This window comes from Mirounga angustirostris, unplaced genomic scaffold (assembly GCF_029215605.1).
Source record: "Mirounga angustirostris isolate CCGP_5_RB_7025 unplaced genomic scaffold, mMirAng1.0.hap1 SCAF_8, whole genome shotgun sequence".
Classification (NCBI taxonomy): Eukaryota; Metazoa; Chordata; class Mammalia; order Carnivora; family Phocidae; genus Mirounga; species Mirounga angustirostris.
In genome coordinates, this window is record NW_026991716.1 from 136,184,952 (window position 1) to 136,204,774 (window position 19,823).

Consider the following 19,823-nt stretch of genomic DNA (forward strand, 5'->3'; position numbering starts at 1 on the left):
TCGGCATAAAAGGCCTCATCCTAGCCTCAGAGAGCACTTCCCAAAGTTGTAGCTCCTGGAGTGTTGGCTCTCTGCTGGGCACAGTGGGGGCTCCTGGTGCTGCTTCTCAAGCCCACAGGGCTTTCTAAGGAGCTGAGTCTTGAAACGTCTGGTTTTTTCTTAAATTCACGGAGTGAAGTTTTGCCCTTATTCTATCACATCAGTCACTTTGAAGATACGTCTATAACACATCTTGGCAGTCTGCAAGACCAGACTGTCTTGTAGGAACCAGGCTACCCAGTTGAGCAGATACTTCAGCTTCTCTGTGCCTGTCTTGTGCTGGAAGGATGATAAGATCTGGATCCTTGCCTAAGGGAGTTGACAGTCAAAAATTAAGGAGCTGTTTGAAATGTACCAGTTAAACGTCAGTTTAAATGTATTTTCTAACGCAAATTCACAGAAGAGGGCTTGAAAATGTAGATCTATGTGTTAATATGATTGGTCTGTCTCATGGTGGCTGCACCCAGGAGCTTCTGTTTCATCTTTTAGCCTGTTTTGAATTCTCAAGATTTTGAGTAATGAATATTTGTTGCTTTTGTAATGTGGAAGAAAACAAGTTCTTTCCCATGTTTCCTTATTGTCATTAACCGGGCCCTGAACGCAGGTTCCCAAACTTACCCACCTTCTGTTAATTTGCTTTGAATTTATACTAAGATGAAAAAAGTGTTTTTAATTAATGCTTTTAAATAGTAAGTGGCACTTCAATAGAAAAATGCTAATGCATGCAGGATTACAAATGGAAACTTAAAATTCTATTTTACTTCCCTAAGCACCGTGTTTTCTTCTTCCAAAGGAGAGAAAGTATGTTTTTTAATTTTTAAAAATAACTGAAAACCAGCACCGAACCTGAAGTTACTAAAAATTGGTGCTTTATAAATACTTTTGTAATTTTAACCTGCCTGACTGTGCCCTTTCCCTCAGGAGCTTGAGGGAAGCAGGGCTTCTAGCCCTCAATGGGCAGGACTGGGTTTTCATCACTTCCTTATGTTCCCTGCCTTCATAAGATTTTGGAGTCGAGAATTGAATTTAAGATTTTACAGCCTTTTTGTTGATGTGTCAGACTTTGTCTTGTGATTGCCCTGCCCAGTTAGTAAAGCACATTCAATGTCCTCAAACCACCTCCCCAACCTAGAAAACCCAGTAGCTTCTAGATTACTGAGATTTGTAGTTACCTTATATTGATTTATCTTAATCATTTAAAGCCAAAATGATACCAAAGAATATGGAGATTGTGTATAGAATTCTGATACTTAAACTACTTCTAGTATTGACTGCTCTATCTGTAATATTTTGAAAACCATTCCCCTTTCTGATAATTCAAAACATCTCATTCTGTTTCTATAGTTTGTGTTATGAAAGTAACAGATCTCTAAAATGCAAGTGGTAGTTTTCCTTAGACTCCCCTCTTTGACTCATTAGCAATCTCTGCTGTAAAGAAAGATTATGGCAGTGGTAATAAGCTTCCTTCTGAGGGAGAAATTGGACTCTTACTCAAGTGCGTGGATATTTTATGAGCTGTGATCGTGTTTCCGAGACTTGAGGCACTGATGGTAGAGCTGTGGTACCCCAGCTGCGCCGCAGCCCCCCATCCAGAGAGCTTGTTAAATCACAAATTGCTGGGCTCCAACCCCAGAGTTTCGGATTCAGGAGGTGGGGCTCAGAACGTGCATTTCTCCCAGTTCCCAGGTGATGCTGATGTTGCTGGTTTGGGACCACACTTTGAGAACCACTCTGTGGAAGATGAAAAAAGAATCAGAACCCAAGTTCTATTCTTGGTTCATCCTGAAAATCTGTGGGCTCTAGAATGGGGGCGGGGGGGGCACAGTAGCATGCCTGTGAGCAGTGAGTATGGTTTCTTGTGTTTCAGTGACTTTTCTAACTGGATTCATGTGATGCTGAAAATCAAAAGATTGGTATTCTCAAGGAAAGGCTGGTTTCTTGTCAACTTGTGGGTCATTTGTATTGTATGCAAATGGGTCTCTGATGATTATGGTGGCGAGGTGGCTGTGGCTAATTATTAACTCTTCCTGTTGCTTTTAAGATTTTATTTATTTATTTGACAGAGAGTGCGAGAGAGGGAACACAAGCAGAGGGAGTGGGAGAGGAAGAAGCAGGCTCCCCTCTGAGCAGGGAGCCTGATGTGGGGATCGATCCTAGGACCCTGGCATCATGACCCAAGCCGAAGGCAGACGCTTAATGACTGAGCCACCCAGGTGCCCCTCCTCTTGCTTTTAGTTAGACAGAAAACAGGCCATACAATTGTGTATATCATTAGAGTTTACAGTAATCAGCCTTCATTTATTTGCTTTGTGGAGTATGTGTATAATGATAACAATTTCTAATTCACTGGGGGGATTACTAGGTAAAGGAATCCTGTTTTTTAATTATTTTATAATTCATATAATCTGATATTTGCATAAATCTAAGTTTTTAAAAAATCTTATTTGTAGTGTGTGCCTATTTTGGTGAATTTGAATTGCATCAGATTCAGTTTTCCTATTTTCTATTGAGAAACTATCCAGGTTTCCCCCTGAGGCCCCCTTAAAAGCCTTAAAGAAGTAAAATTTTGTTAAAGTATTTATTAAAGCGAGAGAAAAGGTGAGTGTAATCCCTGAACTAGAAAAGTCTACCTTTGAATAATTGATTGGTTTGGACCCATGCATGAAGGCAAAGGTGTGCTTTGGAAGATAGCTTTGTGATTGAGAGCCTGTCTGTGATCCCGTAACTTGCCTGTAGTATCTCTGAGAATTAACACGTGTCTAAATAAGAATGGTGCAGACAGATACTTTAAAATCTTTGTTGGCATTTACGCCATTCAAAGTCTATTTGTTGGATCCATAAACAGTATATACTATTAGTTATGGAAGGAATACATTTAATTTTCACTGTCTAATGTTAACATTAGACTATTATTATACATAAATACCAAGGGATATGTATGGGAAATGTTAAGTATGCCACCAAAAGTCAAATGCATGGGTTTGTTTGTTTGTTTTTTCATTCATCGGCCTTTACCCAGAACTTAGAAATCCTGTAAGTGCAGAATGCATGTATATTTTTCTACTCTTGAAGATTTATAGTCTAATGGGGAAAACACTTCAGTGTCTTTAAATGTTACAGTTGCTGCTATAGAAGTACATGCCATGTACTGTTACGGCACAGTAGCTGGAGTCAGAAATGAGACCCTCCATTTTCCTGCATTCACTTTCATTGGAAACTTGAGTAGAAATGAATTTATGGCAATAAAGAGACTGCAGTTTGACAAGTTCACGTAAAAATAAAAGTGTTAAGTACTCAGACATACATTAGTCATAATGCAGAGGAGGATCGTTTGTCTACTTGAGGACATTAGCGAGCAGTGTCAGATAAATGAGGACACATACTCAGATCGAAGTCTCTTTTAAAGAGTTCTTTATTAGTGACTGCCCTTCCAGGACAGAAAGTACATTTCACAGAAGGCAGATGTTTCCAGTCTCCTGGTTGTGATCTAAAATTTTATCTGAGACTGATCACACTAAGCCACTTTTAGGAATCCGTAAACAACACGTGCCATGCAGAGAGTCAGGCATGGCTCTTTCTGAAACCCCATGGTCATGGACATAGTCTCGCAATGGTTAAAACAGATCTTTTGATTTCCAGCTTACCAATTTAATTAAAATGCTTGGAATGTTTTATATGCCTGGTTTGCAATACCTCCAGTTTATTCCAGATTAGGGATTCCCAGCTGGTAAGCTTTCAGGGGATGAAACATGGTCATAGACTGTGTGTCTTTTTCACATTTGCAGTACTGTTTTAAAAATATATGTCAGGGGCGCCTGGGTGGCTCAGTCGTTAAGCGTCTGCCTTCGGCTCAGGTCGTGATCCCAGGACCCTGGGATCGAGCCCCACATCGGGCTCCCTGCTCCACGGGGAAGCCTGCTTCTCCCTCTCCTACTCCCCCTGCTTGTGTTCCGTCTCTCTCTATGTCTCTCTCTGTCAAATAAATAAATAAAATCTTTAAAAAAAATAAAAATAAAAATAAAAATAAAAATATATGTCAGTTGTGTTATTAATAAAATATGAATACATTTACAAATGTGAATGACTTCAGGTGCTTTTTTGGCATTATGTACTTATCAATGAATTGTCCTTTTGTATAATTACTGTTGTTTGTGGGGTGATGTATGTGTGTATGAATTAATTTTGAGGGGCGCCAGGGTGGCTCAGTTGGTTAAGCGTCCGCCTTCAGCTCCGGTCATGATCCCAGCATCCTGGGATCGAGCCCCACGTGGGGCTCCCTGATTAGCGGAGAGTCTTCTTCTCCCTCTCCCCCTGCCCCTCCCCTCCACGTGCACATGTGCTCTTTTTCTCTCTCTCTCTGTCTCTCAAATAAATAAATAAATCTTTAGAAAATTAATTTTGAGGTTGTTGAGATCCCTCTATGATTCAAGGTAGTTATTGCATAAAAGCCCATTTCCCTTATTAGTATTTGCTTTACCTTAAGTTTTATATTTAGGAGAGAGATTTTACTGGGTTTTCTATTAGAGATTCAATGAACAAATATGATTTTATATAATCATGAAGTTTGTTTCAGTGCAATGGTGGTGGTAGAGCACAGAGATTGGGAGTGTGGGCTCCAATCCAGATCAAATCCAGCTGCGTTACTTAGGAAAGTTACCTAATGCTTCAGGTTCCTCATCTGTAAAATGCAAGTAATAATATGAACTCAAGTGTGAATGCCACAGTCCAGGTAGGGAAAACATAGAACTTTATTTTCCATTAATAATTTACAGCAAAGTATGTCCCCATCCTCCTGGGGAAGTAGAACTGTCATCTGTGAGTTCACAGACCTCCTCCTCTTGCCTAGGCTTAGGTATGATTTGAGGATGGGGATCCCTTTATGACGTCATGGCCCGGGGGGGACTCCACCCTGCCCTCCACCACCTCTCTGCGCAGCGTGGAGGTACTGCTTGTTCTTCTGGTCTGCGCCCTCAATGGGGTGGTTCTCTCCACATGCCCTTGCTGTGCCCGAAGGGGTGGGAACCATGCTGCTGTTGTCATGCTCTCGGGGACACAAATCTCTGCAAAGCTCAGACACTGTCTGTCCTAAAGCATTAATAGCTGTTCCCCTCCGGTCGATTTGCTGTTTCACTGGGGCTCTGCCCCGGGCTCACCATTGCCTCTAGACTCGGTTCTGTACTTCTCCGTCTCTACCCCAGGCTTTGGGAGTGGAGGTGGAGATGTGCAGTATTTCTCACAAGTGTGTTTTCTGTGTAGACCTAGCGTTCCCTCTTCTTAGGGCCTTTGGAACCCACAACCAGGAAGGCTGTTATGTTCTGCCATGTCCTGTCCCTCTCCCGAGGCAGTGGGCACTGATGATTTGGGTTTGGGGAGGTGGGAGTAAAGACAAGGAAAACAAAAACCCTAGGGATGAAAGAATGACATTTCAAAAATACTGTCTCTACCAAATCATCTCAAGAATTAAGTAAAAATTCATGCAAAGGGCTTACCAAGTGTCTGGCTTATAGCAAAGGAGAGTTGTTATGGTTCAGTGGTGTTATTTGTATTGTTATAACAGTAAACTGTAAACTAAGATCTGTTAGACCCCAAGATCAAGGGTCCACCTTAACTGTATTCAGGGAGCTGAAACAAATTTTTCTAATTTCATGTTACACTTGTGGAGGCGATCAGCCTTTCTGTCTGCTTCATATTTATCCAAAACTTCGGATAAGTTTCCGAATTGGGGTGTCTGACAATTTGAGTTTGAGTCTTTTGCCATGGCCTTGGTGTGCCTTGTTAATTCTGGTAAATTACCTTTCATACATCAAAACAAGATAGAAACGAGGCCAAACGTTAGAGGCGTGGAGGACAGAAGTGTGAATAAGTCCATAGAGTGCGCTGGCTTTGCTGGAAGAGCTGTGCTGTTGAGCAGACCCGCTCCCTGAGCTCAGATGGCACATGTCGCCGCATCCTCGCCGTGGTGGGTCACCGTGTCACCCTGTTCCTTCAGTACATTGTTGAATACCTGCAATGGGCCAGAAACTGTTGGAGCATTAGGAATACAACACTGAAGGAAAGAACTAAAAGGCCCTGCTCTCGTGAACCTTGCCTTCTGCTGGTGGAGGGGATGGCAGGGAACCAGCGCGGTAAGTCGGCAGCTACAGCTGGGAAGAAAAGTTGTCCGTGAGCGCGCGTGCACACCCAGCGCTAGCCGGGCGGCCAGAGGAGCCTCGCTGGGAAGGTGGTCCGCCAGGAAAGGCCTGAAGGAAGGTGCGAGCACTGTTCCCCACCCCAGCAGCATCTGGGGAAGAGCAGCGGGGCCCTGGCTGGGCCTGGGGTCCTGTGGGGGTGACGAGGCCTGTGACATTCATTCCGAGTGAGATGTGAAACCGCTGGCTTTTTTCTTTTTTCTTTTTTTTTTTTTTAAGGACTTGGGCTTGCCTTTATTGGCCAAAGCTAACCGTGGGGAGTTAATACTCTGTTCACTTTCGTATTATTGGACTTAAGTCTTATTTTATCTCTTCTTGAAACTTGATTGTATTTAATTAAAGTCGCACTAGGAAAATTCCGTGCAACGTTTAAGCCAGTCAATGAAAGAGCTATAAAAGGATTGATAGAGTATCCTTTTTTAAAAAAAATTGTATTTTAAGAGCACACGTCTCGTGATGAGCACCGAGTAATGTATGGAATTGTTGAATCACTGTATTGTAAATGAAACTAATATAACTGTACGTTAACTACAGCAGAATTAAAAATAGATAAATTATTTTATATACGAAGACTACCTCAGTCAGGTCAGTTGAAAATAGCTTTTAAACGAAATTTAAAAAATCTTGAGCACAGTGAATTTTAGATTCTATCTGGTAGAACTTCTCAGATGTCTCCTGGTTATACTGAGAGCAAATACATACACCTATCAGCCCACTTGCTTATTTGGAGTATAGGATAGTTGGTTTGGCAATCATCATCCTATCAGCTTAACTGGTGTTCACCCAGACAATAAGTAAAATATTTCCAGACTGAAAGATTTTAAACAGATACAAAAATATTTATAACCGGTTACAGCCAACGTCATTCGTCCTCTAACTGGAATCACCGCTTGCTAACGCAGTAACCTTTCTGAAGCTTCAGCAATTTTGAGAACAGTAGTGTGAGAAACCAACGAGAACACCGAGAATTGGGTCAGAATGTTCTCACAAGCTTAGAAGAAGTGGCACCATCCTGGCTTAGGCTTTTGAGATTCAATGAATCTTTATTCTTTTCCTGGTTCCATGAGCGATTTTTCTTCTGGGGGGGATAGGAAATATATTAGGGAAATTTCATATTGTGCTTTAAAACTTCATGTCTGTGATTTTTAAGATATGTCTAAGCAGTTTGGCATGATGCAGTATTTTTATTTTATAACTTTTCGATTTATAAAAATTTCAAACACAGACAAAAGAAGAATAGTACAGTGAACCCCCTCAGTATGTACCCATCACCAGCCTCAATAGCTATCAACTCCTGACGGTTTTCTTTCCTCAAACCTTCCTCACCTATTTTCCCCTTCTTTCATTATTTTGAAGCAGATTCCAGATGTATTATTTCATGATAAATATTCAGTATAGGGGCACCTGGGTGGCTCAGTCAGTTAAACGTCCAGCTCTTGATTTCTGCTCAGGTTATAATCTCAGGGTCGTGGGATTGAGCACCGCGTCAGGCTCCTCGCTCAGTGTGGAGTCCGCTTGTCCCTCTCCCTCTTCTCCCTCTGCTCATGTTCTCTCTCTTTCTAAAATAAAATCTTGGGGCGGCTGGGTGGCTCAGTCATTGGGTGTCTGCCTTCGGCTCAGGTCATGATCCCAGGGTCCTGGGATCGAGCCCTGCATCAGGCTCCCTGCTCCGTGGGAAGCCTGCTTCTCCCTTTCCCACTCCCCCTGCTTGTGTTCCCTCTCTTGCTGTCTTTCTCTCTGTCAAATAAATAAATAAATAAATCTTTAAAAATAAAATAAAATAAATAAAATCTTTAAAAAAAATATTGCAACATATACCTCCCCAAATAAGACTTTTTAAAAACATAACAATTATTCCTATCATACGTAAAAATTGAGAATAAATCCTTAATATCTTGAAATATGCAGTCTAATGGTAGGCAGGGTTGTAAACATACTCGTAAGTTAATAATTCACTGTATTTAAATGTCTTGATAATGCATTAAGATAAGGACTGCCATCTAGTTAACTAGATGCTTAGGTGAAGGTTAAAATGATTATCGATTGGCATTTGTATGAATCTGCCAGTGTTAATTTAAAGCAAATTTGGCCATAGGTAGTGTGTCTACAGCTCACATACCACAGGTTTTAGTATATATGTATTGCTTTCCTCTTGTCGACTCACTGCCCTTAACAGAATCCTCAGCAGACAAGGCCCTTCTAAAGCCTTTCTGTGCAGTTCAGGTGGTGCCAGCAATGGGCTGATGCTTAGGATTAGGGGAAAATGGGATTATATAGTCATTTATTACATCAGATGTGACCTCCAAGTGATACCTGTAGTTGGTTAAACTCCAATCAGACCTTGGCTTTCTATCACAGGATTGGTAAATGTATATTTATGTATTCTTAAAATAAGATGGTATTTTCATTCTTCACTTTCAGCATGTTTTGCACAGAGCACAGAGCGCATGGGCGAATCTGGGAAGGTAATCCTAGGGGGTACAGGCTGCATGACCCTCTCATTGTTGATTGCTTAGCTTGGACTGTGGTTCTCCTGGACCTGTGGGCTTTGAGGAGAATTGATGGGACATGCTGAATTCAGTGTTTGTTCCTTACTCTCGTACCTTGACCAGCTGCCTTGAGTAAATCCCTGTCTCAGTAGGGCCAGATCATGATTTAGACAATGATCAGAAGTGCTTTTGTGACATTTTCAATGAAAATGGGTTTTAGGCAATTACCTGAAAAGCAATAGAATGTAGTTTACTAAAGTAATGCAGTACCATTTTTTGTTCCTGTTTTACAAACAAGAATGGTATAGCTCTTTAAATTTAGAGATCTTACAAGTATGGGGAACTTGATAGTTACAGTTTCTGCGGTAGTCTTTCCTTCTACCCTAGAAGTAAGGGTGGACTTAATCCTATGGGGAAAAAAAATGTTCTCCTGGTGGTGATGGCACATAATCTTTCTCGGCATTTCAGTTTAGCCTATGTTCTTTGCTTACTAGAATTTGCAACTTTAAGCAACTAGGCTTACCTTAGAGGGTATAAAAAAAAAGTAAAGTCAGTCTCTGTCTTGAGGACCTCATGGTTTTAGTGTTGTAAAAAAACAAACAGCTGTACAGGACCATACTCAATATGAAAATGAAACATACAGACCACCTCACTGAAGTTCAGAACACCCTCTCCCCTGCTTCCTCTGCTTTGGGCCCTCCCGGCTAGCACCGCCCTCCCTGCCCACTGTGCCGCCTCTGTTTTACTAGTCTGTTCTCTTGATCACACCGTATCTCCCATTAGCCTTGGAGGACAATGGCTCTTCCTTTCTCCTTTTCATATTCTTTTGGAGTGATTAGTAGTAGATACTCAGATGATTTTCTGAGTAGGAGCCAGGAGCCCCTGGGGGTGCTAGAGAGGCCAGGCGTTGCATCTCACAGTCCTGGGTGGAGATCCTGGCTTCACCGCTTTCTTGCTCTTTGACCACAGGCCCATTAATCACTCTGGGCTAGGGTTCCTCATCTGTAATTATGCAGGCATGTTAAACTTCTGATGTGCAGGAAGGTCTCAAAGAGTATGAAGAATCGTCCTCCCCTTGCCCAAATACGAATTGTATCATCACTGGGAAACCCTGGCCTAGGCTAGATCACTCCCTAGGGTAGACATGGGGTACCTCACCTGACTCACAAGAGGGAGGGATGAAAACCTTAACAAAATGGGGAGGGGGGTGGTCCAGTAAAGAGGGAAGAAGAGGGCATGAATGTCGTTGATCCTGATGGTGTCTTACTGGGTGAGAAAGAGTAATGGGGGCCGGAGGGGGGGGTGGTATTATGGAATGGGAGATAGGCCAGATTTTTAGATTATGGAGGACCTTGAATGTCAGGGAATGAATTTGAACTTGATCTTAGGTGATGGGGTATGATAAGTTTTTGATATGTGACTGATGCGTGTTTTATCAAGGGAGCTTTGCCGCAGCCTGCGGAGATGGCTGTGTGAGAGGGAGGGTCGCGGCAGGAAGATCAGTCCGGGGCTCCGATATCACGGAGGGTGCAGGGCAGAGACCCGGGTTAGATGCCACTTCTTCCACTTACCGGTCATTTGACCTGAGGGCCAGGTACTTAGTGTGTGTAACTGGTGTGAGTTGCTGTTTTTCCTGCAAAGCTGAGTCAGCTGCTACCATAGGGCTCTTTTGAAAATGAAGTAAGGACATGTGTCGAGTGCCTCAGTCCCAGGGATGCTAGTCCAACTGCACTTTTCCTCATCCACTTGGTTTTCCCTCTTGGTCATGTTATTGATTTGCAGGAAGGACCAGCTGGAAGGGGAAGAAGAAGAAGCTGGCAGAAATCTGGTCAGAGGTATATTTCGTGTCTCGTAGAAGGTGCCTTGTTGGGACCTGGCCATGGAGCTTTCCTGTCTTCTCGATCTTCAGATGTTATGAGTCCCTTATTTCTAAACTTTTTCTGTCTCTTGCTTGCTTTGTAGCCTAAATTTCTTCATTTGATCATGTATGATTCATTCTTCTGTTTTTGGCATGAGAGACTTTAAGTTAGCTCTTTGCATTGTGCTTTATTTTGCTAGCGTTGGCAGTCTTATTTTACTACCTTAGACTTGTAATTCAGTAAAAACCAGCTCTAGTTTTGTGGTTTGCTGTTAGCTGTAGAAATCTAGAAGAGAAATTGTCCAAAAGAGGAACCACTGTTGAAAAGAAGTCATGATTGGGGCACCTGGGTGGCTCAGTTGGTTAAGAACTGCCTTCGGCTCAGGTCATGATCCCGTCGAGTCCCGTGTTGGGCTCCTGGCTCAGCAGGGAGTCTGCTTCTCCCTCTGACCCTCTCGCCTCTTATGCTCTCTCTCTCTCAAATAAATAAAATCTTTAAAAAAAAAAATAAGTCATGGTTTAGAGTACTGCTCTTCATCCAAGTAGCAGTTTAGAGCAGGCATTCCTCATGTAACCCAGTGTGTGTGTATGGATGTTGAAGGAAAGGCATCATTTTGAGTAGTTTAATTTTAAAGATCTGTGTATTTCACTTAAGTATAGTAGTGTTCTTGAAATACTTTAATATAAAGATTTTTTTTTTCCATTTAAGACAGGGGATACTCCATTCAGACCCTTCAGAGAAATGGACAGCCTGGGTCTGTAATAAAGTTGTGTTTTAAAGCATAGGTCAGTAATTGTATATGAGAATATATGCACTGCTACGTACAAATTAACTTCAGAGCACAGATCAGAAGTTAGTATTCCTCTCCTTCTTCACCGTCCCCTTCAACAGAATCCACACCAACCTCCTCATAATCATCCTGGTCAGCCATGTCCTCACGGGCCGCAGGAAACTCTCCTTCCTCGATGCCTTCGCCCACATACCAGTGAACAGAGGCACACATGGCGTATAACAAACTTGTGGTCCAGGTGAGCCCGGGCGTCAGCGATGACCATGCTCAGCACGCTCATAGCTCGCTGTACTTTTTTTTTTTTTTTTTTTTAAGTCAGAAAACCAATGTTTTATTCCTAGAGCTCTGCCATATTTCTAGCGGGTGCTGATGGTCACCTGCCACACACACACCAGGTTGTCTGTGTAGTTGGCAAACAGAGTCTGACCATCAGCAGACCAGGCCAGAGAGGTATACTGGGGTGGCTCTGCCTTGCTGCTGGTACTGATAACTTCTTGCTTTAGTTCATCTATAATGATCTTGCCTTCCAAGTCCCAGATCTTGATGCTGGGGCCCGTGGCAGCACGGAGCCAGTATCGGTTAGGACTGAAACACAGGGCATTGATGATGTCCCCACCATCAAGTGTATGAAGGTGCTTGCCTTTGTTGAGATCCCACAGCATGGCTTGGCCATCCTTCCCTCCAGAAGCACAGAGGGATCCATCTGGAGAGACAGTTACAGTGTTCAGGTAGCCTCTGTGGCCTATGTGATTGGTCTCCACAACAGGTACCCCAGTGGGAGGCTGGTAATTCTGCCAACTTTCAACCTGTTCAGGTTAGCGTAGGTTCGGCGTTCAGTATGGCCTCGTTGTCCACCATGAGGCACAAGCAGAGCGCTCCAGGATGGTGTGGGTCGTGAGGATGGAGTAGGGCTCACCTACAGCTATGTAAACCCGGGGGAGGGTAAATGGAGAACTCCAGCGTGGACTTCTCGCCATAATCGACAGAGAGACGTTCCATCAGCAGGGAGGTGAGACCAGACCCAGTTCCCCTCCAGAGCTGTGGAAAACCAAGAAGCCCCGAAAACCTGTGCACTGGTCGGCCAGTTTCCAAATCTGGCCCAAGACAAGGTCAGTGATCTCCTTGCTGATGGTGTGGTGCCCTCGGGCAGTTCCTGGCAGCATCTTCCTTGCCTGGGAGGAGCTGGTGGTGGGCACCAGTGCCACTTCATCGATGACCGTGGGTTCCAGGTCTACAAACACTGCCCCCGGCACATGCCTGCCAGCCCCCATCTCCCTGAAGACGGCGTTGAAGGCATCCGCTCCTCCCCCAGTGGTTTTGTCGCTTGGCGTCTGACCGTCGCGCTGGACGCCATGTTCCAGGGAACAATCTGGGCCCCAGACTGGCCAGCGTGGACGGAGATGCGCTCACGCGTGGTGGCTGCTTTGTGGCTGCCCAGCAGATGGCCGAGAGCGGCAGGGGAAGGGCTTGCTTCTTACGCGGTGACTCCTGGGTGGTCGATGTACAAGAACCTGCCGATGTAAAATATTTAACTTAAATTCTTGAAATAGGCCCGAAGGGAGTCGCAGGTCATCTAGTCTAAGCCTGTCATTTTTCATGTTTGGAAGCTGAGGCCTAGAAACTCAATATTCAGTGTCTTTTACTTTATGAAATAATCATGGTTATGATGAGGACCCAGCGTCATTGAGGAGAGACTTTTTTTTAATGAGTACACTTTCAGGGTAATCTTTTTGAAACCAGGAAGATACGTAATACTTACCAAAGAAGGACCGTGAAAAAGAAATTTTTTAAAAATTTCATCCATTTTGATGATTGAGCTTTCAGGACAGAGAGGGCAAGTGGGAACTGCCAGGAGGGCATTGCTGAGAAGGACAGAGGCCACGTACAAACTCTGCTGGGAGATTAATAATTTCTACCCTGGGCCCAGGAAGGAGCAGGAGAGCTGATGTGATGTATCCTACATCTTCTGTTCTGGTTTTAGTGGTGCTTGATTCCTGTAATCTGCTCTTCGTTTACTCATAGGTTATATATACAATATCCCCTTTTTCCTCCTGAATGCTAGTAGGTTTTTTGGGGTTTTTTTGTTTTTGTTTTGTTTTGTGTTTTTTTTTTTTGCATGGAAACGTCAGGGAAGTCATGCTAAAAGTAAGGTGTTGATTTTAAAAACTCTTTTGTAAATGTACCTTTGTATTATTTGACCTCTGGCTTATTTACACTTAGCAGGACTAGCACTTCACTGAGGCCTTTGCACTTGGCTGTTCCTTCCTGCCATACCTAGCCTTACGTCCTCCTCCATCCTTGTTCCTCACAAGCTAGCTCCCTCATTCTTCCGTTCTCAAAGTCACCTTCCCCAAACACCTTAAGGTAGCCCTCCACCAGCCCGTTACTCGATCACATCACCCAGTTTCTTTCCTTGTACTCACCACAGCTGGAATTGCCCTGTGTGTTGAGTGACTGTCTCTTCCTACTAACAGGCTCTGAGGGACGGTGGACGCGATGTATCTACCTGAACGGGGCCTGGCAGTGGTAACTGCCTATGACATGTGATGACCACATGAATGCATATCCACCATCTAGCTTCAGTCTGGTTGCCCGCCGTCAGCTTCAGCGATTCCACTGCATCCCAGGAGAATTGCCTCTGATGGCGTTAAGCTGGAAAAACGAGGATATTGGGAGAAAATTCTTTACCAAAACTGTGGTAGAGTTTTAGGAGAGTAATTAAATGATTGGGATAAGCATTGACATTGTGCAAGGTAATGTTTAGTTTATAAACTTGGGAGATTTATGATTACTTGTTAAAGTACTGGTTTTTGGTTCTTTTAGCTGAGACAGTAAACCTGGACTAATGAAGTTTTTCATCTCAAGAAAAGTGCACTTTCTGTAATTTCATAACGGAAATAGGGCGATTGGATTTATTTGGAAATGGCAGAGGATTCATGAGCTCGAACATCTAAACACCTGTTAGGAGGTAGCTACTGTGCTGTGGTGATGAATGGATTAATAATTCATCCATCTAACATCTATTTGAGTGCTGTCAGGTGCTGTGCTGAACAAGATAGAGAAGGAACTGACAGTGTAGTAGATAAGTTAACAAGCAAAAATAGTGTGGTGTAAATACAGTGATGGAGAGGTACCGCGTAGGCCCAGCGGCAGTCCGCAGGAGGGGCACATAACAGATCTCAGAGGTCTTAGGGTGCTTCCCATAAGTGGAGCCTAAGCTGGGACCTGAGAGATGAATGGGGCTTAGGTAGAGAAAGAGGGAAGGTCTGTACAGATTTGGAGTTCATCAGTGTATGGATGGCAGACCCTTTACGGGTGGCCTGTCTCCAGAGGGAGCCTGAGAGAGGACAGACAGCAGAAAGGGAGGAAGTAGTGGGCACGTGCTCGAAGCTAGAGGGAGGAAAAGGTTTCAGGAAGGAGGGGGTAAACAGCAGAGTCAAGTGCGGCCAGGAGGCCAGCAGAGAGGAGGGCGCAGGGGGTTAGCTGTGGGAAGGTTGCTGGTGTCCTCGGCCAGAGCCATGCCAGGGGCACCAGCTGACAAAGCTTGAAGAGTGAGGAGCAGGTGAAGCAGACGCTGTGCACACAGAACACGAACCGCTGTTCTTAAAATTGTAATTTCTTAGATTAAGAGAAACATGCACCCCAGTGTTTATAGCAGCAATGTCCACAATAGCCAAACTATGGAAAGAGCCAAGATGCCCATCAACAGATGAATGGATAAAGAAGATGTGGTCCATATATACAATGGAATATTATGCAGCCATCAAAAAATGAAACCTTGCCATTTGCAATGATGTGGATGGAACTAGAGGGTATTATGCTAAGCGAAATAAGTCAGTCAGAGAAAGAGAAGTATCATATGATCTCCCTGATATGAGGAATTTGAGAAACAAGACAGAGGATCATAGGGGAAGGGAGGGAAAAGTGAAACAAGACAAAACCAGAGAGGGAGACAAACCATAAGAGACTCTTAATCTCAGGAAACAAACAGGGTTGCTGGAGTGGAGGGGGTTGGGAGGGATGGGGTGGCTGGGTGATGGACTTTGGGGAGGGTACATGCTATGGTGAGCACTGTGAATTGTGTAAGACTGATGAATCACAGACCTGCACCCGTGAAACAAATAATACATTATATGTTAATTAAAAAAAAAGGAAACATTGGTCAAAGGAACACTTGGAGAGTGAGGATGATGGAAGGAGATGGGAGAGGTTGAAAATCCTGGAGTGGCTAGAAAGTGGAACTTGGGGAATGTTGTCCCAGTGGGCCTGGGGGTCAGGTGCAGATGATCACTGTAGTCCCCGAGAGAGTTTCTTTTTTCTTTTCTTTCCTCTTCTCTTCCTTTTCCTTTTCTCTTTTTTTTTTTTTTTTTAAGATTTTTATTTATTTATTTGACAGGGAGAGATACAGCAAGAGAAGGAACACAAGCAGGGGGAGTGAGAGAGGGAAAAGCAGGCTTCCCACCGAGCAGGGAGCCCGATGTGGGGCTTGATCCCAGGACCCCAAGCCAAAGGCAGACACTTAACGACTGAGCCACCTAGGCGCCCCAACTTTTTTTTTTTTTTAAGATTTTATTTTATTGGGGGCCTCAGTTGCTCAGTCAGTTAAGTGTCTGCCTTCCGCTGAGGTCCTGGGATTGAGTCCCGCCTCGGGCTTCCTGCTCAGTGGAAAGTCTGCTTCCCCCTGTCCCTCTGCTGCTCTCTCTCTGTCAAACAAATAAATCTTAAAAAAGAAAAAAGAAAAGATTTTATTTATTGGGGGGGCAGAGAGAGAGAGAGAATCCTAAGCAGGCTCCCCACTGAGCACAGAGCCCAACACAGGGCTTGATCCCAGGACCCTGAGATTAGGACCTGAGCCGAAATCAAGAGTCAGACTCTCAACCGACTGAGCCACCCAGGCGCCCCCCAACGGAGTTTTCTCCTGGCCTCTCCTAAATTCTTCCTTCCTTTCTTTGTCTTTTGTTTTTTGAAGTTGGAGCCCAGGTGGTACCGTAGTTCGTGTAAGTCCCACAAATGCCCTAAAGCAAACATTGACCCTGAAGCTTATCACATCTGCTTTACAGTGTTTGGTGACGGTACTGAAAGTATCTTACTCTGCTTTAAGGCTTCTGTTGACCTCTGAGAGCCTGTCTTTGTTTCTCTGACTTGTTTCTCTGGCCACTGGCCGCTGTGAATATTTGAGCACCAGCCATCAGCTACAGAAGGCTAATCCGTAGAAGGAAGAAAAGTGCAGTTAGGGGGCCATTCATTTTCTTCCACAATTGTACATCTTTATTTGTACAGTCTTCAAAATTGTGGTAAAATATACATAAAATTTACCATTTTAACCATTTTAAGTGTATGATTTAGTGGCCTCAGTACATTCACGATGTTGGATAACCATCACCAATTTCCAAGTGGGAACTCTGCATTGTAACTAGACAGTAACTCAGCATCTCCCCTCCCAGCCCGTGGTAGCCCGTTCTCTTCTCTGTCCCTACGAATTTGCCTCTTCAAGGTGCCTGGTGGAAGTAGAGTCCTGCGATATCTGTCCTTTGGTATCTGGTTTCCTTCACTTGGCATGGTATTTTCTAAATTCATCCATGCCTGCATCTATCATTCCTTTTTGTGGCTGAATAATACTTCAGGGTGGTTGGTTATATACTGTTGATGGACTCTCGAGTTGCTTCCACCTTTTGGCTATTGTGAATAATTGCTGTATCAATGTTTAAATAATTTAAAATTAATGTTTAGTTTTTAATGTTTATCAGTTACAATAACTGATTTAATGTTTAATGTTAACCTAGTCACAGATAATGGAATTAGTTGACATTTCTGGGTTAGTTTCCATTGATTTCCTCTCCTTATTGGGGTCTAGTTTCCTGCCTGGTAATTTTTGATTGGATGCCAGACTTAGTGAATTTTACCTTTGTGGGTGCTAGATAATTGTATATTTTTCAAAACTTTCTTGAGCTGTTTTCTGGAATGCAGTGAAGGTACTTGGAAACAGTTTGATCCTTTTGATGCTTTAAGTTTTGCAGGATGAGATGAGAAGAGCCTTTTGGGTGGTTTTCTCCCCACCACTGAGGGGATACCTGTCTGAGTAATTATCCAGTGTCCTGTATCACAATCCTTTTCCGCTATGGCCACTGGGAACCCTAGCTATTTCCAGCCCTGGGCGAACTTTGGAGATGGTTCTACCTGCTGCTTCTGTGGTTCTTCTTCCCTGGTTGGGCGGTTTTCTTGCCAACACGTGCTGCCCAGGACTCAGCTGGAGACACAGTCTCTGTGCAGTTGCTTCTGCTCCCTCTTTGCCACCCCCCCTCCCCCAGTCCTGTCTTCTGAGTCCTCGGTTCTGAGAGATGACAGGCTTTGCCTGGGCTTCCTTCCCGCCCCGTGGCCGCAGTCCCGGTGGCCGGCAGTACCCGTGGCAGATCTTGGGCTTACCTTGTCTCCCCTCCCAGGGAGCACTGTCCTGGGCCGCCTGTTGTCCACGGCCTGAAAACTGTTTCACGTGTGTTGTTCAGTGTCTGAGTTGTGGGAGGTGGGAGGGTAGATCCAGGACCTAATATTCCAGCTTCTGTGAAGCTGAAGTTTGTCCCCTATTTATTATGACATTCTGAAGTAGGTTTTGTCCAATTGGCCTTTTCCCAGGACCGATTATCTTAAGAGAAGAGGGGCCCTGGTGTCCCGCTTCCCTCCTCCCTGCTCACCTTTCCCGTGTCCCGCGTAGCCGTTCTGCAGTGACCCCTGGCTGCTGGCTGCCTTCACGCATACCCGCGTCCGGTCGGCCAGCCATGCGGGGATCCCGAGCCTTGGTGGCCTCAGGCACGGATCTGATGCAGTCTCCCAACCGGCTGGCTGGCAGAGGGGGTCCGTCCTATGGGCCAGCTGCAGCCACTTCCTTCTGCTCCCCTCGCCTGCACCCCGATGTGAGTGAGGGCCGCACAGCAGCATGGGCCTCTGCAGCTTCATCCTCTTACTCCTCGGTCTTCTGTTCCATTTACTTCAAGTGCAGTTCAGGCTGTAGACCGCGCGCGTACAGTCGGGGTCTTGCTTTGTTACCAAGTCGACAGTGTCTCGTCATCGAGGTGTTTGGACTATTTATATTTAATGTGATGATGGACTTGCTTTGGTTAAGGTGTACCATCTTGCTGTTTCTTCATTTGCTGCATCTGTCTTTTGTTTCAGTTTGTTCTTTTCCTTTTATTTATAGATTATTTAATAGTATTCCTTTTTATCATTGGCTTATTAGCTATTTATACATACATGTTTCTCTCTCTCTCTTTCTTTCTTCCTCCGATTGCTTTCAGGCTCGCAGTATGACACCCTGACTCCACACATACGGGAATTCAGTCACAGTGTACTCCCATATCTCCCTCCTGTCCTCTGTTTGGCTGGTACATTTTATTTCTCAATATTATAAACCCCCCAATACACTGTTGTTGGTCTTGGTTTAAGAGTCAGCCATCTTTGGGGCGCCTGGGTGGCTCGGTCGGTTAAGCATCCAACTCTTGGTTTCGGCCCAGGTCGTGATCTCGTGGGTCTTGGGATTAAGCTGCGGTGGAATCCGTGCTCAGTGGGGAGTCTGTGTGGGGATTCTCTCCTTCTGCCTCTGCCCGCCCCCTTACTCTGTCTCTCTAAAGTAAATAAATAAAAGTCATCTTTTAAAAGTTACTTATCTTTTAGGGAAAGTAAACAATGAGTTTTTTTTTTATATGACCCACATATTTACCATTTCTGATGGTCGGTGTGTAGTGGGGTGTGCGTGTGGGTGTGAGTGGGTCTGTGTGTGCACCTGCATTCAAGTTTCCATCTAGAAACCTTCAGTGAAAAGAGCTTCCCTTAACATCTTGCGGTGTCAATTTGTGGTGATAAATTCTCTCAGCTTTTGTCTGTCTGAAAATGGCTTTATTTCATCCATAATTTCTGAAGGATGTTTTTGCTGTATAGAATTCTAGGTTGATAGTCTTTGTTATTTTTCAGCACTTGAAAGATGGATGTTGACTTGTGTTGTTTCTGCTGGGAAGTCTTTGGTTGCTCTCTTTCCCTTTGTACATCATGTATCTCTTTTTTTCCTTTGATTGCTTTTAGGATTTTTCTCTTTATTGCTGATGTTCCATGATTTGTTTATAATGTCTCTTTGTGTGGTGTTGTGTGTGTGAGTGTGGGGGGGGGCGGATTTACTCAGATTCTTGAATCTGCAGGTTATCGTTGTCATCAAATTGGAAAGATTTTGCCATTACTCCTTCAGAAATTTCCATACTGCCTCCCTGCCCCTCTGGGGCACATGTGTATTAGACTGAGTGGGTCTGTCTCACAGGTCACGAAGGCTCTGCCCATGTTCAGAGCCTCTTTTCTTTCTGTTGCTGTTTCTTCAAGTTCACTGATCTTTTCTTCTGGCATTATCCGTTGAGCCCATCCAGTAAATTTTTTAATTTCAGAAATTGTATTTTACACCTGTAGTCGTTCCATTTGGATC

General features: G+C 44.1%; 1 protein-coding gene and 2 long non-coding RNA genes across 5 annotated transcripts in view; 1 reads left to right on the top strand and 2 right to left on the bottom strand.

Annotated features, from left to right (window-relative positions):
• The window catches only part of SNX9 (sorting nexin 9), a 105,738-nt gene that overhangs the window by 8,423 nt on the left and 77,492 nt on the right, over positions 1-19,823 (top strand). The window lies entirely within an intron of this gene.
• On the bottom strand, positions 214-5,969 carry LOC135365634 (uncharacterized). The gene is made up of 3 exons (XR_010413821.1): positions 5,833-5,969; positions 1,531-1,770; positions 214-348 (listed from the first exon to the last, which is right to left on the bottom strand). It is a non-coding gene; the product is annotated as an uncharacterized LOC135365634 (long non-coding RNA).
• Positions 12,739-18,189, bottom strand: LOC135365637 (uncharacterized). Its single transcript, XR_010413825.1, has 3 exons — positions 18,055-18,189; positions 13,789-14,017; positions 12,739-12,876 (listed from the first exon to the last, which is right to left on the bottom strand). It is a non-coding gene; the product is annotated as an uncharacterized LOC135365637 (long non-coding RNA).